Source organism: Haliotis rufescens, unplaced genomic scaffold (assembly GCF_023055435.1).
Source record: "Haliotis rufescens isolate VD_foot unplaced genomic scaffold, xgHalRufe1.0.p SCAF_7, whole genome shotgun sequence".
Lineage (NCBI taxonomy): Eukaryota > Metazoa > Mollusca > Gastropoda > Lepetellida > Haliotidae > Haliotis > Haliotis rufescens.
In genome coordinates this window covers 47,872,465-47,885,131 of record NW_025964361.1, presented here as the reverse complement: position 1 = coordinate 47,885,131, position 12,667 = coordinate 47,872,465, and positions in this window count along the sequence as shown.

Below are 12,667 nucleotides of genomic sequence, written 5' to 3'. Positions count from 1 at the left end.
AGGAGATGTAGTGGTACAGCTGGAGAGATTGTTGAGTCTGAATTCAGGCTGTTCCATTCAATAGCTTGAATGTCTCCTGATGTATGTTTATATGGAGTATTCGTCGCCGGATCTCCCAGATGGATGCTCATAGTCCCTTTTTCGGCTGATGGAATAGCCAAGTACTCGTGGCCCTTGGTTCACTCTTTTGAACGTAGCCCCGATCAAATAAAAGAGTTGATTTATGTCGTTTTCAGCAGATACAGAGATGGCTTACTTCATAATGTATGCTGGTTTAATGGTGTTCATAGTGCTGTATAACGGTCGTTGTTTGGGGAAGCGTGAGTTCTTCACAGCATGTCTGAAAGTAAATTGTAATATACGTGTACATGCACGTGTACGTGACTACTTTTTAAGAATATTTTTGATTGAAAGTTGATTTTGTATATAATCATATCGAAATGTATAACAAAGACTTTTCTTGACCCTAAATATTGTTTTGATTTTCTGGGAGAAAACTACTGAAATAGAATGTAATAAATAGGATATTTCATGTGTCTCGTGAAATATCAATGTTTCTCTCATCTCGTGACATGGGAAAAAAGGAAAAATCCCACCCCACCCCCCACCCCCACCCACCACCCACACATCCTTTCACTCGACGAGAGAAACATGTTTCACTGTGAAATTTCAGTCTATATCTGGACGCCATGTAATACAATCTATCGCTTAATGGTTTTAAGACTGTAAGGCTTAGCACACTCCCAGTTACCTGTTACTTGTCCTTCCGACAGCGGTATCCTCCTGATGCAAGCGGCTGACACACCTGGCCATCCCCACACTCGTGGTCAGAACACGCACCGGCTAAAGCCTGCAATGCAGAACGATCACATGTCTTGATGGTGTCAAAAAAGATGTCCGATGCAATTCCCTATTTTAACTTATACCATATATTCCCGTGTGTTTTTCAGATGAACAATTAACTTGCCTTTGCATGTGTTTTTCAGGTGAGCAATTGACTTTCCTTTACACGTGTTTGTGACCTGTATAATCACTATTTGAAAGTTATTCATAAACACATGCTCATGATATAGTCGGAATCGTACAATCGACTCATTTTAGCAGAGATTTCTATTGAATATGGAAAGGGTTTGTCGCTCTTATTTATTGACCGAAATCATGCGTTCATTTCAGGACGACATAACGGGTAAGCCATTTTTAAACCTAGTTGTACCAGGATGCACTGGTTTTGAGTTGGAATCCAATTAAGTTTCATCGTGATTATGCTCGATTGGTCAGAACTATAGTCGTGTAGGTGTCACCAAAGTAGTTAACGACTATTCAATTCTGTTTATTCCTATATAACTATAAGGCCACATGCCCACAGTACAGAATACATGACAATGTGGAAGCAGTTAAAAATGTTAAAAGGATTCATTTCTTTATTAACATGGCATGATATATAAATAGAGATAGATTTCGTGTGGCCGTTTTGCTCACATGTGATATTAAAAAGATAAACTTGTATTTGTTTGGATTTACATAGTATTTTGGTTCAATATGGTTTTTCCTTAAATTATCATATTTATAACATACAAGCAATAAAAGTGAAATTCATCTGCGACGACATTTAAAGAACATTGTCTACATAATCTTAAACATTTTGATATTTTTAACCATTAACCTGTGTGAGCTGCATCTAAATTATGCTAAAGATATTCTGCATTTTCTCATATTTACCTCAGTAAAATAAATTTCGGAGCATGTTTGCATTTTAAAATATCTAGAATATTCGCATTTGCTGAAAACATCTACAGTAGATCTCCTTGTTTGAAAGTTTGAAACGCGTCTGTTTTATTTTCGATATGAACATGGCATGATCACAAAACGTGAACACAGATACAGTTGTGATCTATATTCAGAGGTTCAGGACAATTTGTGGGAAATGCCACCTGAAGTTTACTGAGAAAACAATATGTGAAATGCTGGACTTGTTGATAATATCTGCGTAAGATTTGGGGGTAAGGTATTTAGGCAACAAGTAGGCATCCCCATGGGCACCAATTGTGACCCCTACCTGCGGATCTGTTTCTTTATGCATATGAATCGGAACTTCTGTTCGGATTCGCAGAGTCGAAGCAAGGAAATTTGGCCAACTTAAGCTTCAGGTATATCGATGATCTGATATCGTTCAATAACTATCCTATAACCTATTCCCTTTCACTTATTTACCCACCTGAACTAGAATTAAAGGAGGCCACTGAGACCGCCTCATCTGTTTCATATTTAGATCTATGCATAAAGATTCAGAGTGACAAGAGAGTCTCCACAAGGCTGTATGACAAGAGGGATGACCTCAACTTTCTAATAGTCAACTTTCCCTTCACGTCGAGCAATATTCCAGCCGCTCCTGCCTTTGGTGTGTACATTTCGCAACTTTTGAGATACAATCGAGCATGCTCTTTCTTCCAAGATTTCAAAGTGCTTCATACGACTTTTGCTCAGAAGTTGTTTGATCAAGGTTACAACATTCAAGGCCTCCCAATTGCAACCATACCCACATTTATACAGTGGATATTTAAAATATGGATTCAATTTCTGGATGTATGGCTCCTCACGATATGGCTGAAATACTGCCGATGTGACGTTAAATATTAACTCACTCACTCTGGGTGTATGGAGCAATATTCCAGCAATATCACGGCGGGGGACACCAGAAATGGGCTTCACACATTGTACCCATGTCGGGATAGAACCCGGGTCCTCGGCGTGACGAGCTAACGCTTTAACCACTAGGCTTCCCGACCGCCCCCTGAACCATAAGAGAGAATAGGAGCTATTTTTGTGTCAAATATTGAAAGAAAGATCGCTAAAATGTTCAAACGTTTGTAAAATTCCCAATAATATCTTTTTGCTTGGATTGCTGCATTACGCATATGTTGGATCCATGATAATTTAATGAAAATATTACACCAGTTATATTCATAAGAGGTTTCAGTTTGAAGAAAATGTAGCCGAAGTACCACTTTTCATTCTTTGACGGCGTATTTTCTTTGCTAAATAATACAATTTTGTCTTATCAAAATTAACTTTAGGTTTTCACGTATCACAGTACAATTCTAGCTGATTTAAGTTAGTAAACCTCTTACAGTACTTGTGAAAATGATTATATCATCGGAAAATAGGAACATATATATATATATATTTATAAGTTCATGATTTAATTGTATACCGTATCATAATTTCTTTTGATTTGGGCTGCAAGCTCATTTTTAAAGCCGAACAAAAAAAGGCTTAATACACATCCTTGGCGTACACCATTATGGCAGATAAAAGAATCTTTTCATGTTTTTCAGATTTTGAATAGCGAATTTAATTTCTTCTTTTGAGAATGGGGAATCTTATATTACAGTTGCAAAATTGGTTTCATCATTATGAAAAGAGTTCAACTGCAAACTATTTGTGGAATCATCACCGCTAAAAAGATTTTTGAAATAATTAAACCACTTATGAATTTCAATATTACTTTTAGTGTGATTCTTTTTGCTAATGTTTTCCAATGTCGTCGAAAATTGTTTTGATGAACTGATACTTTCTTCTAGTGTTTTTCTGTTTCTAACAATGAAATTGTATATTTTTTTTCTGCAAGTAGCAGTGTACTTTGCGAGTGAATTTTTATCCTTTATTTTCTTGAAATGGTTTAAAAGAGGGCATCTTTCCTTTTTCAACAACTCTCATTCACAGTCAAACCACTTTTTACTTTCTCTGTTAGGGGTTACTTCCCTGTTCATAACATTCCCTGCACATACAATAGCCTCTGTAAAGAACGATACGCTTTCATCAATATTTGTAAAAACAGAATCAATAGCTTTATTTAAGAGGCACGCGAAAGTGTCTGATAACAGACGTTCTTGGAAAATGTCTGCTTTGCTGTTTTCCCACTTAAACATTGACTATGGTGGGCGTTATCAAATGACGGTTTTCCACATGAAATTGTAATAATTTTGACGTACATTGTAATAACAACGTAAATTGTAATAAAAGGCCGAGTTGATAAGGAGTACATGATCCTTTTCTTGAAACAAACGAGGGAATTTAATCATATTTATACAATTCATTTTATTTTGACGAAGAATTCAAATACAACAAAGTTGACAGATCCCGTGCATACACAAATAGCATCCGGTATCTTCGGATAACTCTTGTACAGTTTCAAAGAGTATACGAATTATCATAAACTTCTTGCAATCAATTGCTGAAATATATCTGCTTGTATCTAAATAGAAAGGAATTGAAAATTTATAATGAAAATATGTTTGTCACTAAAGTAAATTTTCTCTTTGACCTTAAAACGTACTTGAAGATCATTAAACTCGACAATCGTTGGTGGATGAAAACACTAGATACTATCGTCCACTTACATACTTTCATCTACGTACATGATACTGTCATCTAGAGTATGTAGAAGTGCAGTCATATATGTAATACCAATGACATAGAGCTCACATTTACTGTCATTACATACACACCTACATGCGCGCACACACACACACATACATACATACATACATACATACATACATACATACATACATACATACATACATACATACATACATACATACATACATACATGTATACAAACATATAGTGTTTGTGTGGGGGTGTTTTTGTATATGTATGTAGTGTGTGCAACACGTGTTTGTGTCTGTATCTGTGTGTGTGTTTGTGTGTGTGTGTGTGTGTGTGTGTGTGTGTGCGCGCGCGCGTGTGTGCGTGTGCGTGTGTATGTGTGAATGTATGTGTGTGTATGTGCGTGTGTGTGTATGTGTGTGAGTGTTTGAATGGGTATGTAGTGTGTGCAACACGTGTTTGTGTCTGTATCTGTGTCTGTGTGTGTGTGCGTGTGCGCGTGTATGTGTGAATGTATGTATGTGCGTGTGCGTGTGTGTATGTGCGTGTTTGTTTGTATGGGTATGTAGTGTGTGCAACACGTGTTTGTGTCTGTATCTGTGTGTGTGTGTGTGTGTGTGTGTGTGTGTGTGTGTGTGTGTGTGTGTGTGTGTGTGTGTGTGTGTGTGTGTGTATGTGTGTGTGTGCGTGTGTATGTGTGAATGTATGTGTGTGTATGTGCGTGTGTGTGTATGTGTGTGTTTGATTGTGTATGTTTGTGTTTGTGTGTCTATGCTGATGAGGCCCAAATATCGCAGCAACAGTATGATTTGGTTTCTTACATAGTTACTAGTCTTTTCATCAGAATTTTAACAAAGTATGTTGTAATTTCATTACAGTGCTTGATGTTAGCTGGAATTATTTTAATCCTCTTAAACCCCCAGAGAAGATTATCCTCTGAGGTAATTTTTGTCCGTATATATGTCACAAATTAGTGATAACTTATGAAAAACGTAATTATCTGTTTCGAAAATTATGTACCGCATTATACGTGAGGTACCAAATTTGGTATCAAGGTTGCTTACCGCAATCCACCAACGATTGCAGAGTTTAATGATCTTAGAATACTCTTCGTATAAGGTCAAAGAGAATATTTACGTTAGTGACAAAACCCTTTTCATTATAGATTTGCCATCCTTTCAATTTTGATCAAAACAGATATATTTCATCAATAATTGATTGCAACAAATTTATTATACATTCTGATGCTCAATGAAACTCAACAAGACATGCCCGAAGATACCGGATATTATTTGTGTATGCTTTCAATTATGATTTCGTGCCGTTATCATGATGGATTCTGTTTTTGTTGTTGGGGCAAGGAGTTATTATCCCAGCAAAAGTTGTCAGTAAGTTGTTGTTAGTTCTTCATGACATATGAAAGGAATCCAGACAGTTACATTTATTCATTTATTTCATTAAATATACTTCTTCCTATGAAAGGAAATATTTCATGTTATATTAATGATCCATATGTAAATCATACATTGCTACAAATATTGCAAAAGTTAACATGGTTTGCATTTATTTATTATCATTTCTTTATCTGTGAGAAGTTCACAGAGATCGAGAATACACAATATCTAATAGTATATGCAATGTAGGTAAAGAATATCCACGCCCCTCTTTTGATATTAATAAAAACATTGTATATAATGTTATGTATTAAGTATTCTCCTTTCCCATGCATGGGAAATCTATGCTGCATTTGCTGACGACTGGTTTTTTTCCTTGACATTGCACAGGGGATCTGTCACTCATTTGTTGTATTTGAATTCTTCGTCAAAATATAATGTATAAATACGATTGAATTGTCTCGTTTGTTTCAAGGAAACGGTTATGTGCTCCTTATCAAATTAAGTAAACCTCCAATGCAAATCGACATAATTTCAGGGTCCGGTTGCACAGAGCTCTCTTCGGTAACTCGTTACTCAATGTTATTGCAATGGACTCCTAGCTAAGCTACTATTGGATGATAAATCAATTAACCTATTTATCGAATAGACGTACCTAATGTAATCCATCATTTTTAACCCGAGGATTGATCTTTCAGTCATAAATTTCGATGTGTACAGTTGCTAGAGTATCATTCTAACAATACAGACATGACACAAGCTGCACGTAAAATAATCGATAAAGGTAGTCCTTGCGGGTTCACATACCTCCATGTACATCGCCCAGGACATTGTCATTATTTGCTTTACATCCTCCGAGCAACGTTAAAAAAATTGAAACTTGAATAATAATAAATTGATATTATGTATATGAACATGTATAAATCAGCTTGCACACAGAATACTGCAGAATGACATGTCATCCATTTGCTAGTTTAGTTTAGTTTAAACATATTTTATTCACAGAACAAATTAAATTAGAATTGTATTGGGGACAAGTTCTTGCAACTTTGTAAACCCCTCTCCGCATAAAATATGTACAAATATACAGTTGCAAAATAAATAAATTTGCTTCAGTCAGTAAAATTCAGACTTTCCACATTTACACATCAATATGTTTGTGTAAGTTTGTTACATTAAAAATTTTCCATTGTGTATATTACTACCTACTTCACCAATTGAAATATGATTCCAATAGGTTAAATATGAACGATTATGATGAAAATCGTCAAAAGGATATATTACAATTAAGTACAAAACACACAGAGTATTTCTCAAATAAATAAGAAAACTAAGTTCATTCTAGTAATTAATCCTCTTCTGGACAACCATAGAAAGGAAATTCCAATGCGTTTATATATACATATAATTATACAACAATGTACGATAACGACCTCAATCCTCCCCCATACCCATACTTTAATGACGATTGTACGATAAACACTGTACCAACCCTGACAAGGATAGGTTCTAGTCATTTAACGCCTTTGACACTAAACTTATAAGGTTATTACAATTTACGTAAAACGTTATTACATTTTACCGCAAGTTGAGATTATTACAATTTACGTCAATTTTCATTACAATTTGCGTATTACAATTTACGTCAAATTTTATTACAATTTACGTTGTTATTACAATTTACGTCAAAATTATCACATTTTGCTGCAAGCATATCTATGGTGCTAATAATGTAATCGATAACACTTGCCCCAGCGTTGCCAACAAATGTAAAGTCACCTTTCCCGGAATCACTTAACGACTACGACCTGCGTTCCTCCCTTAGTCGATCGTGATTAATATGATAACCCCCTTTGACAAAATCTACTTCCTTTGGGAAGTGACGTCGTCATCAGAAAATTTCCCAAAGACTTTCTCACTTTTATTAAACAGCTTGCAACAAACCTTTTCAATCAAGGTTTTTACCATGAAAGGTCCGATTAAATAATTCCAGATTTTTTTATGGTAGACATTCACGGCTGATAATTTAATTATTCCAGATTGTTTAATGGTAGACATTCACGGAAATATACCAACTGTGGAATAAAGTGGCCCTGTCTTCGGCAAGACAAGTTAACTAGGAGCATTCGTCACCATTCGCCCTTTTCCGTAACCTGCAAGAAGACCTATCGATGAATGTCGTGTGCGAAAATACGACAAACCAATCAAAATGCGCGTATGAGTTCAAGTTCTTCGTCACAGAATCCCTCAGAAATAATTTTTGATTTTTACATATGTCTTGCATCTAAAATATACCCAAGACACAGTTAAATGTGTTCAGTCAAACTGTACAATTCCGCGTGTTCCGATGTGCTTTAAATTGCATCTGAAATATATATAATATATGGGGAAATATATGTGAACCATTACGCAACGAGTTGACAATTGTTTTAGGTATGCCCTTTTGCGCTATGACGGAACCCGGTCGCAAAAATGGCCATGAGAGGGGCACAAGTAGCAATTCGGCTTGTCCCGGAATAACACGAGTTGGTCACGAATGAACTAGGAGCAGCGAGCTCGAAATACGTGTCACGTGGTCACATACGCCCACTGATGGATGTTGGTGAAAAATGTTTCATATAATTTTCATCACTATTTTACGATTTACGCCCTACGGATATATTTCGGTAGATATTGGAGACTGGTAATTATCTGGTGTTGACGTTAATGTATAGGTTATGTTTCCGTTAACCTTTCATAATTATACCGTAGTATGCTGAGCGGTATTGATTTCCTCAACGCCCACTCTCTTAACTTTAGGCGCATTTCAAGTGATAAGTGCTGCAGATTGACAACTTCTTTTTACATTAAGTAACATGTTATACATCTTCAAACTCAGTTTGTAATTCCCAAATGGCAATTTTGTTATAGTCAAAGTAAATACATGTATTTTGTTTAATATGCAATAAAAGAACTATTCTGCTTCAAAACAGGCTTTATACCATATGCCTGTCCCTGTAATATATATTTACATTACGTTCTGTTCACGAATCACTATATATTTGTTCCTTTCAAAAGGGGTGATTTGACTGATCTTCTATTGCAGGAAAGTGTCCACAGTATCAGCAGCACAATGACTGGTTTCATGACATTACTCACAGATTAACCGTTGCGTCAAAGCGTCTTGTAACTACCAAACAGACACACAGACAGATAATATATCAATATAGCATGATAAAGTACGTATGCTTGAGTAATATAACAATTCAATCCACGAAACCACGAATCCATGAATGGCGGGTGCCACCGGTAACATTTTCCGCAAACAGTGGTGTCAACAATGATTTTGAGTGGTCCATTCATATAATTTCCACAGCTATTTGCCCTTTTGGCCAAGTGGAATCCGTTTTGGCAGACAATATATATTAATTAGCTTAACCATGCCAGTGTGATGTGCGTTTCGTTAACTGCAACAGCAGGAACAGTGACTAGATTGTCACGCCGCTTTTAACGATGAATTCAGTTACATCACGGCGTGTAGGCTTAATCTGGGAGGAAAGCCCAAATTGGGTCAAGTTATAGAGGTCTACTTCTCTGGCGAAAACCCGAATGCGGGAATTTGGCTGAAAAATGAAGGACAATGGTCGAGACACGTCCGACAGCTAAAGTACAGCTATTTTTATTTGTTATATTACCTGACATGAATATGTTCCATTGGTTATATTACCTGACATTCATATGTTCCATTGGTTATATTATATTACCTGACATTCATATGTTCCATTGGTTATATTACCTGACATTCATATGTTCCATTGGTTATATTACCTGACATTCATATGTTCCACTGCTTATATTACCTGACATTCATATGTTCCATTGGTTAAATTACCTGACATTCATATGTTCCATTGGTTATATTACCTGACATTCATATGTTCCATTGGTTATATTACATGACATTCATATGTTCCATTGGTTATATTACCTGACATTCATATGTTGCATTGGTTATATTACCTGACATGAATATGTTCCATTGGTTATATTACCTGACATTCATATGTTCCGTTGGTTATATTACCTGACATTCATATGTTCCATTGGTTATATTATATTACCTGACATGAATATGTTCCATTGGTTATATTACCTGACATTCATATGTTCCATTGGTTATATAACCTGACATGAATATGTTCCATTGGTTATATTACCTGACATGAATATGTTCCATTGGTTATATTACCTGACATGAATATGTTCCATTGGTTATATTACCTGACATTCATATGTTCCGTTGGTTATATTACCTGACATGGTCAAGATCCATTGATGATATTACTTGACACGGATATGTTCCATTGATTATATTAACTGACACGGATAAGTTCTATTGGTTATATTACCTGACATGGCCAAGTTCCTTTGGTTATATTTACGATTACGATAATATATCATAATGAGTCCACACAAACATGTGTAGTACCGTTTTGATCAAAGGGCAGTTAAGAATGAGGTATTTGACTTCAGAATTCACACAGACTTGTACTTACGCGAGGATACTTGTCGATGAACCCTCCTGTGGACTCGCACGATAGCACAGGTGTGTATTCGGATCCGCTGCCTGGATTCAGATCTAGGACGCATTTATAAACCCTAGTTATTCGCACATAGTTGACCATGAATAGTTTACAGTTTTGCCTTTTGAAGCACTCCTGTGCACAATGAAGGCGGCTTTTTGTATCCAAATGTTTTGCGTTTTTATCTCCCGCTATCTTTATCATGTTTCTTATACCTTGCAAACTCCACTTGAAACCAGTATACCTACTGGCATGCAGTGCCACGATCGCCAACCACAGGTACAAGTGTGCAGCCGGCATCTCAGACACAGAGGTACTGGCTCTGTAGGTAAGTGCAGCCGGTAACGTTATTGATTTCTGCCTTCAGTATACACACAGCACACTCCATAGTTTCCATCTATAGTTTATTAAAAGTTAAACAACGAGTAGTTTGTATCTGTAAGTGACATGGATCAAGGAGGGTTTGTACTAGAATGACCACATGCGTGTTGGTGATTGAAAAAGAAACGACGCTGTAGATGGTCGATAGTTTCGAAAATTGTTGAGCTACAATAGTCGTAACTTATGTATTTGAAATTCTATGACATGCGTTGCAGCATGATAGTTACCTGTTTATTTTAACAAAAACTTACGACATTCGTAGGAGCATGGCAGTGGTAATTTTAACGTATTAACTTTAACAGGGTTAGCACCACGATAGTGATACTTTAACAGACAGGGCAGCTGTGACGCACTGATTGTACATAACGACTTGAGACATCCGTAGCACCACAAGTCGTAACGTTTAGGCTTGAACAAAGACTTACGACACCCATAGCACCATTGCAGTCGTAAATTATAGACTTGAACAAAGACTTACGACACCCATAGCACCATGACAGTCGTAACTTATAGACTTGAACGAAGACTTACGACACCCATAGCACCATGACAGTCGTTACTTATATACTTGAACAAAGACTTACGGCACCCATAGCACCATGACGTTTTAGACTTAAACAATTGGTTGAAAGACCTTGTTAAGATGGTTTAGAATTCAAAGCCGTCGGTTATAACAGACATTTTCGGCATAGAAATAGTTAGTCGGTCTTTCGGTCTTTTCACATTTTACATTTAAAACCTCCGACTAATGCTTTCGGACTTTCCGGACATCGTTTATCTCCTGTAGGGATTATAGTAATATTAGCACTGGAACAGATCACTGTCAGATAATACAACCAACTGAACATATAAGTGTCTCTGAATATAACCATTCGAACTTGGCCTTGCCAGATAATATATAATCAATGGAACTTATCCTGTGTCAGGTAATATAACCACTAGAATATATCCGTGACAGGTTATATAACCACTTGAGCATGTCCGTGTCATTTTTGATAACAAGTGGAACATGCCCATGTCAGATAATGTAACCATTCGAACATGCCCGTGTCAGATGATATAACCATTGGAACATGCCCGTGACAGATAATATAACCATTGGAACATACCCGTGACAGATAATATAACCATTGGAACATGCCCGTGTCAGATAATATAACCATTGGAACATGCCCGTGTCAGATAATGTAACCATTGGAACATCCCGTGACAGATATTGTAACCAGTGGAACATACCCGTGACAGATAATGTAACCATTGGAACATGCCCGTGTCAGATGATATAACCATTGGAACATGCCCGTGTCAGATAATGTAACCAGTGGAACATGCCAGTGTCAGATAATATAACCAGTGGAACATACCCGTGTCAGATAATATAACCATTGGAACATGCCCGTGTCAGATAGTATAACCATTGGAACATGCCCGTGTCAGATGATATAACCATTGGAACATGCCCGTGTCAGATAATATAACCATTGGAACATGCCCGTGTCAGATAATGTAACCATTGGAACATCCCGTGACAGATATTGTAACCAGTGGAACATACCCGTGACAGATAATGTAACCATTGGAACATGCCCGTGTCAGATGATATAACCATTGGAACATGCCCGTGTCAGATAATGTAACCTGTGGAACATGCCAGTGTCAGATAATATAACCAGTGGAACATACCCGTGTCAGATAATATAACCATTGGAACATGCCCGTGTCAGATAGTATAACCATTGGAACATGCCCGTGTCAGATGATATAACCATTGGAACATGCCCGTGTCAGATAATGTAACCATTGGAACATGCCCGTGTCAGATAATATAACCATTGGAACATGCCCGTGTCAGATAATATAACCATTGGAACATGCCCGGGTCAGATAGTATAACCATTGGAACATGCCCGTGTCAGATAATATAACCATTGGAACATG